This window comes from Phyllobates terribilis, unplaced genomic scaffold (assembly GCF_046119375.1).
Source record: "Phyllobates terribilis strain yellow unplaced genomic scaffold, ASM4611937v1 Scaffold_11__3_contigs__length_659146591, whole genome shotgun sequence".
Taxonomy (NCBI): Eukaryota; Metazoa; Chordata; class Amphibia; order Anura; family Dendrobatidae; genus Phyllobates; species Phyllobates terribilis.
The window spans coordinates 637,376,961-637,384,581 of NW_027362771.1; the positions used below are offsets into that span (position 1 = coordinate 637,376,961).

General features: G+C 43.2%; 1 pseudogene; it reads left to right on the plus strand.

The window, feature by feature from the left end:
* The first annotated feature begins 1,124 nt into the window (after nucleotides 1–1,124).
* On the plus strand, nucleotides 1,125–3,979 carry LOC141167570 (serine/arginine-rich splicing factor 9 pseudogene; annotated as a pseudogene).
* The last annotated feature ends 3,642 nt before the right edge of the window (nucleotides 3,980–7,621 follow it).

Here is a 7,621-nt window from a genome sequence, read left to right on the forward strand (position 1 = left end):
CCAAGAATAGCGTGCCGAACTTCTGTCAGGGTTTCCGCCTCTTCATATTCCACTTCCTCTCTCCACTTGTCCTGCTCTTCATCCTCAGCTGAATACCCTCCCCATCACTGCCAAGCTGGCACCTGTGCAGCAGCGCTTTGGCAAAGCGGCAACACGCTCTGCTGAAGCTGATCTGTTTAAGTCAGAAAGCACAAACTGCAGTAGAGCTGTGGTAAGCTTTAAAACAGCAGACTGATCAGTGGCTCTCCTCGCTGCACCTCCAACTCGGTCTGGTTGTCTGCGATAATGGGCATAACCTGATGGCGGCTTTAAAGGTCGGCAAGCTGGTACACGTGCCATGCATGGCTCACGTGTTGAACCTAGTTGTTCAGAAATTTCTGAAAAATTACTGTGACAAGCCGTACCTACTTGAGAAGATGCGCCATATTAGCGCCCATTTCCGCCATTCCTCTACCACTTTTGCTGACCTTACAGCGCTGCAAAAGCGCTTGAATTTGCCAAGTCACTGACTCATTCGCGACCTGCCCATGCAGTGGAACTCCACCTATCATATTTTGTCAAGGATTAGTGCACAGCAGAGGGCAGTAGCTGAATACCAGCTTCAATATGCCCGTCAGACTGAGAGTCAGCCACCACACATAACTACTGTCGAGTGGGTGTGGATCGCTGACATTTGTGAGGTTCTTGAGAACTTTGAGTACTGCACCAACCTTGTGAGCGGTGATCAGGCTATTATCAGCGTTACCATCCCACTGCTGTGTCTCTTGAAACAATCACTACATAATCTCAAAGAGGAATCTTTGAGTGCCCAGCATGTTGGTATGGAGCCAGATTTCCCAATGGGTGATACTACCCAGCCCAGCCAATATTCTGAGGCAACATTGGGTGATGAGAAGGAAGATGAGGAGGATGAGGAGGGAGAGGACTTGTTTTTCTGTGCTACCGAGGGGACTTGAAATGTTACAGAGGGGACACCCAACCCAAGCTTCATGTCTGTCCAGCCTGGATGGGCTGGAGAGGAGGAGGTGGAGGAGGAGAAGGAGGCAAGCCAGCATGAGGAGAGGATGGGTACTGTTTCTACTGTTGGGGACACAGAACATTTGCCTTTTTGCAGCTTGGCCCACATGGCACAGTTCGTGTGTAAGTATCTGTGGCAAGACCATCTCGTGATACACATTTTACCCAACAACCTATACTGGTTGGACACCTTTCTCGATCAACGGTACAAGGAGAAATTTCTCCCTAACCCTAACCCTATCCCTAACCCTTACCCTTTTTCTCTGTAGTCTCTGCCCTTAAATGAGTTAAGTAATAGAGCGAGGGCCCTACAATATGAATAAGTGAGGGCACTCTAAAATATTCACAAGAGGGACCTCCAAATTTTCTAGAGGAGGGCACTTCAAAATGTAAGTTACAGGACCACACGAGGGCTCTCACAAAACTCAGCTTTCCTGCCTACTGCAGGCCCTCTGAATATTTGAATTTAGGGTCGCAGTATCACATGGTGGTGGAGGAGGTGGACGAGGAGGAAGAGGAGGAGCTTCAAGCCCAACGCTACAATGGGCTCATTGTAAACTGCTATGGAATATATATTCCACTATCTGAGTGTCAATGATGAAGGGAGAGCCCAAATGTCTAAGTAACAGCTGTACCTCCAAAACTCATGTCACAGAGCCACCTGAGGTACAAGCACTGAGGAATAGTGAACTACAAATGATGTATGACAGAGGGACCATCAAAATGTATGTCAGGGCCCTCCCAATTGTAAAAGGCGAAAAAAAGCCACAACAGTATGTGTGAACAAACGCTAAGAGCGATATTTTTTTGGTTTCTCTGGTTTATTTAGCATTATATACAAGTGATTATGCAGGAAAAACTGTTTCTTAACCTTTTTGGCCTGTTAAATGGAATTTAGGTTTGGTTTGGTAGTTGTTCTTGTGTGTCTGTAAAAGTGGCGTAATACTGCGACAAACTTATTCCCAGAAACCATATGTGAGTCAGAAAATCATGCAGGCATAATCTCCAGGCTCTTCCCATTCTGTTTCATCACTTTCTCATCCATTTCAGCCTTTTCCTCAGGCCCTCAGACCCCTTTGTAGGGTCCAGCAGAAAATTACTTCCCGTTGACTTACAATGTACTCGCTATTTGGAACGAATACGCGATTATTACAAAGTACCGTATTTTTCGGACTATAAGACTCACTTTTTTCCTCCAAAATTTTGGAGGAAAATGGGCGGTGCGTCTTATAGTCCGAATGTTGCTGGGGGGGTATATATATATATATATATACATATATATATATATATATATATATATATATATATATACTGTGCAAGGGGAGCTGTTTCGGCGGAGGAGGAGAGCACAGGAGGCAGCAGCCACCTGCTGCAGCCTATACTGTCCCCGCTGCTAAAGAAAATTAATAATCACTGCTCCCCATGCCCATAGTCGTGGGGAGCACTGAATATTCATGCTCCTTAATAGGGGCACACAGTGTATCAGCAGCGCGACTCCTGCTGCTGCAGGGAGATTGCATGTGCCCGCTAATGAAGGGCATGAATGCTCACCCCCTCTCCACGCCCATGGGTCCGGTCGCTTGGACCTCAGGACTGCCTGGACAATTAGACTGTAAAGGATACCCTGTTGGTACTTTTTTACTATCACACCCGAGAGATATCGCACCAAGTTCCAGACATTGTCCCACCAGGGGGCTTCCTATGTAGAATTTGGCAGTCAACTCAGATGACACTGCAACCGTTGGTCGTGCTGTCCACTCTGCTGATGCCCTCTGAGACATGATCATTCTTGAGCAACTTATGGAGAAAATGTTCCCAGCAATATGAGAGTTGGTAGCCAACCAAAAGCCTGAAACTCCAGAGCAAGCAGCCCAATTGGCTGAAAAATTCATAGCTAATCATCCCCATTGGAGACCCAGTATGCCCACCGATCTCAGGGAACCCCTCAATCAAAGATTTGACCGGCCACACGTCGCTCAAACAGGATTATCCCTCTACCCACTTGGACAAAGGGTCAACAACAGTACCGTTGATTTGCCCAACCTATGGAACTGTTATACATGCGGGCGCCTTGGACACGTGGCTAAAGACTGCCTACAGGGCCGGGACCCCATGCTTGGAGCCCGCCTGCATGCCAATCCGCTCAACGTCTGCCAAGAAGAGCCATCAGGGTCTGAGGGACATTATGCTTAGGATACACCAGCAGAGGAGGAAGTGATATTTTCTGTTCACACTATATGGCAGGTTGACCACTGTACACCAGCCAACCTCCATAAGTATCTCCAGTAAGTCAAAGTTAGTGATATCAAGGCTCAGAGACCTTGGAAAATTGGGCCTTCCATCACCCTTGCCAGTTCTGATATTGCACCCCAAACACAATTTACCAGGCCTTCAAGTGACTCTCTTCCAGGCTGGGGGGCAGAGCCCAGGGATTAGGCGCATATATGTGGGAAATTTACCAACCAATGTACAGAAAAAGGAGCTGGTGGAGTTGCTCCATCAGTATGGGCGGATCCGTACCATTGAGCTGAAGAATCGTAGAAGAGGTGGTGCCACTCCATTTGCCTTCATCAGCTTCCAGGATCCGCAGGATATGGAGAACGCCATGTGCAGACGCAATGGATATGAGTTTAGTTCTCGTCAATTATGTGTAGAGTTTCCCAGGTTAAACCAGAGACCATGGGGATGATATGGAGAAGTCCCCAGGAGGAACAGACCCCCTCCCCGGTGAACTGAATACAGATTCCTTGTCTCCGATCTTCCCCCATCGGGAAGTTGGCAGGGTCTAAAAGATCGTAAGAAAGAAGCTGAACGTGTCTGCTATGCTGATGTGCACAATGATGGCATGGGGATTGTGGAATTTATTCACAAGGAAGGTATGGAATATGCTTTGAGGAAACTGGATGATACAAAGTTTCGTTCTCATGAAGGTGTGACCTCTTACATTTGTGTCTGTGCTTAAAGACATGCTGAGGAACTGTACTCAAAATGTATGACAGGAAATCTATCACGTCTGGCTAATTAAGAAGGGGGAGGTATGTGAAAACATAGAATTTCTTCTTAATCACCCAGACGTCTAAATTCAGGAGAAATACACTATTATCCTTATGTTGACTTCGAATTTATGTGTTTTTCTTTGGTTGGTGAAGAAGGACAGACTATTGTTCATGTAAGCCTGCATGTTGACACTTGAGCTGATTTTTACTGAAACTTACGGTCTGTTATCTCTGGTGACAGGGACTGAGGGTCATGAAACAATGATGTTTACTAAAATGCTGACTACATATTGTCCCAGGCCAGCTACCTTATTGACTATCCAAACAGGAGGACAAACTGCAGATCAATTAGATTTTGCAACAATATAAGTTAAATTCATCTCACCTCCCTTCTGACCTGTGGATAATGTCTAAAAGGACAGTCGTGAATCATAAAAGGGATTTCTGCCTCTGAATCAGAGTCTTTTCACAAAAAAAGGGATTTGGTACCGTGTTAACCAGTTTAAAAAAAGATTGCTTTCAGTGGGAAAAAAATGATAATCTTGCAGTTATGATACCTTTTAATGGCTAACAAATATAAATTAAATGATGTTACAAGGCAAGCTTTTGAAACAACCTAGGTCCCTTCCTCAGGCATTGTATAGCAAGATATACTGTATGAAGAAACACAAATATATGCAAACAAAAAAAAACAAAGAAAAGAAAAGCAGATGCATGGCATAATAAATTGACATTTAAATAAAAAAACAAACTAAGCTTAGAGAGTGAGTCCTTATTTAGATTATATTAGTGGTGTGAAAGTTTTATGGTCCCAATATCCATGTAAGATCATAGACCTGGTGCCCTCATTGTCTCTGGAGCAGATTCCTCAGATTTTGTAGTGAGACATAAATCCTCCTGACAGATTTATTCCTGTGTGGAGGGTGCCAAAGTCTCTAATCAGTTTGTATTCCCAAACTTTTCTGTGTTTTTGTGATTTAAAGTTACCTTTTAAAATGACAACTTTCATATTGTTTATGTTGTGTCCCGGACCACAAATGTTTGGCCACCGGTACATTTTTTTTTTTTTTAATCTGTAATCATGTGGTGATGAGACCTCATCCTTGCTCTCAGTTTGTACTGTTTCTCCCACTTTGTCTTCCACTTTTGCTCACTTTGTGGTGACATTGAACAATACTTCAGGAGACTGAGACTGACGGATTTCTTTGATGGTAAAGATGACTTGAGGCTTCTAAGTATTGATGAGCGAATTTGCTCATTGAATGTTCTAAAGTTTCAAATTCGGCACGGATATGGCACATTCAGATTCGTAATCGGAAAGGCGAGCAAAATGTCTTAAAATCGGAAATTGTTCGACAAATAACGGCGGGAATGCAAATGCGGGGCAACCACAGCATTTTGAACAGTTTTGCTTGCATAGTGCAAGTGTATATTGAGCGGGGAGACGTGGTAGCAGAGTGTGGGGGCTGTGGAGAGCTCAGAAAAGGTCAGGTCAGCAGCGTGCTTTTTTTTTTTCTGATAGGTTGTAATTTCAAGTCAGGAAAGTGCGGCCAGCCAATCAGAGGGCAGGAAGCATCCACACTGTCCAGACAAAAGAGCTTGTGCAACTGGCTGCTGAAATCACATGTCCTCTCAATATAAAAAGCAGCCATCGTTCCCTCAGCGCCATTATATCCATGTAATTGCTGGGGAGACAGACGCAGCTCACTGTGCTCCTGTGTAATGAGAGATATTAGCTAGATAGATGGGCGCTTGTTTGGGAGTCAGATAGTGTAGATAATTCCTGGCCTGTTATTCTGACCGAAAGACAGGACCCATGCCATACAATGGTGCTGTGCACCACTTGTATTGAGCTCCATGCATGCGCATATCTTCAATCTATTCTTGCACTTGCTAATGTGATCAAGCAAGCAAGCAAGCGTAGCCCACCTTTTCATTTTGTGGGGTTGAAATTCTGCTCTATGCAGAGTCTGCAGAGCTTCTGATTGTAGAGCACAAAAAACTTTTCTTTTCTGTTGCTAATGTGAAGCTGTGTTAGCCCAGTTTTTCCTTTTTTCGGTGGGTGAAATGCAGTAATATGCACAGTAAAATAAATCAGTTTTTTTGGTTGGCAGGCAGAGTCCACAAAAGTTTTTTTCAGAGTGGCAAAGGTGATCCAGTCTGCTTAAAAACAGATACTATTTTAGTGGCGTTGAACTTCACCTGGTTTCAAAGTCAAAAATTTTTTTTTTTCTCTGGCTATTTTTTCATGGGACAATCGTGATACACATTGCTATAAGCCCGCTGCTAAGTCAGTGGCGGTCAAATTCAGCAGAGCTTGTGCAGAGTAACAAAAAAAAAATATTTTTTGCGCTGAGTAACGTGATACAGCAGGCTAGATCTGAGTTTGAAATATTTTGGAGCATACAGGTGTATCTCACAAAATTAGAATATCATCAAAAAGTTAGTTTATTTCAGTTCTTCAATACAAAAAGTGAAACTCATATTATATAGAGTAAATATAAAAGGAGCCCGACCAAGTATTGAGGGCATTTACTGAACATGCATTTCAGTAGGACAACATTTTGGATTTTAAAATAATTTTTCAAGCTGTTGTTATAAAGTATTCTAATTTACTGAGATAATGACTTTTGTGTTTTCATTGGCTGTAAGCCATATTAATCAACATTAACAGAAATAAACACGTGAAATAGATTACTCTGTGTGTAATGACTCTATATAATATACAACTTTCACTTTTTGTAATGAAGAACTGAAATAAATTAACTTTTTGATGATATTCTAATTTTGTGAGATGCACCTGTATATTCTATGTCATACTGGGCTCATCCACAGTAAAAAAAAATAATTATTCTGTTCCTAATGTGATACAGCAGGGGACATCATCTCAGTTTGAAATTGTTCGCATCATATCTTTTATGATATACAGGCCTCATCCACAGTAAAAATATACTTTCTTCTGTTACTAACGTGATAGAACAGGGGACATTTTAGTTTGCAATTGTTTGGAGAATATCTCGTATGTTTTATTGGCCACATCCACACTAAAAAATATCTTTTGTCTTTTAGTATCGTTATACGGCAGGCCATATCTTACCTTGTCATTTAGTGTAGCTGAAATTCAGGTGTGTGCAGAGCTGTAGCAGAATAAAAAAAACTAATTTTTGTTTATTTAATAGTGTACTCCTACCACAGTATTTGAGCAACATGAGTGGGAAAAAGAGATGTCGTGGTGGAAGGGGGAAGAGGCTACGTGTTCAAGGTATACATGGGGTAAGTTGTAATGTTAGTGAGAGCACTAGTGAACCAACACAAACAGGTCCTAGACAAAGACAACTGACAACTTCTGTTTCTGGACGGCCTACTCCACTCCCTTCCTTTGGCCGCCGCACAGCGATAAGCCTTGTTGATAAGGCCCAGAAAGAGCAGGTGCTCCAGTGGATGGCAAGCTATGCTTCAAGTGCCCTCTCCTCTTCTTCCTCCACCTCAACATCACATGCAGTACAGTCCACAGAGGTGGCACCTCAATTACCCATGCTTCCATCCATGTCACAACAGTCCAACTGCCCAACTGACTGTAGCGAACCACAGATGGGTGAGACTGTAGA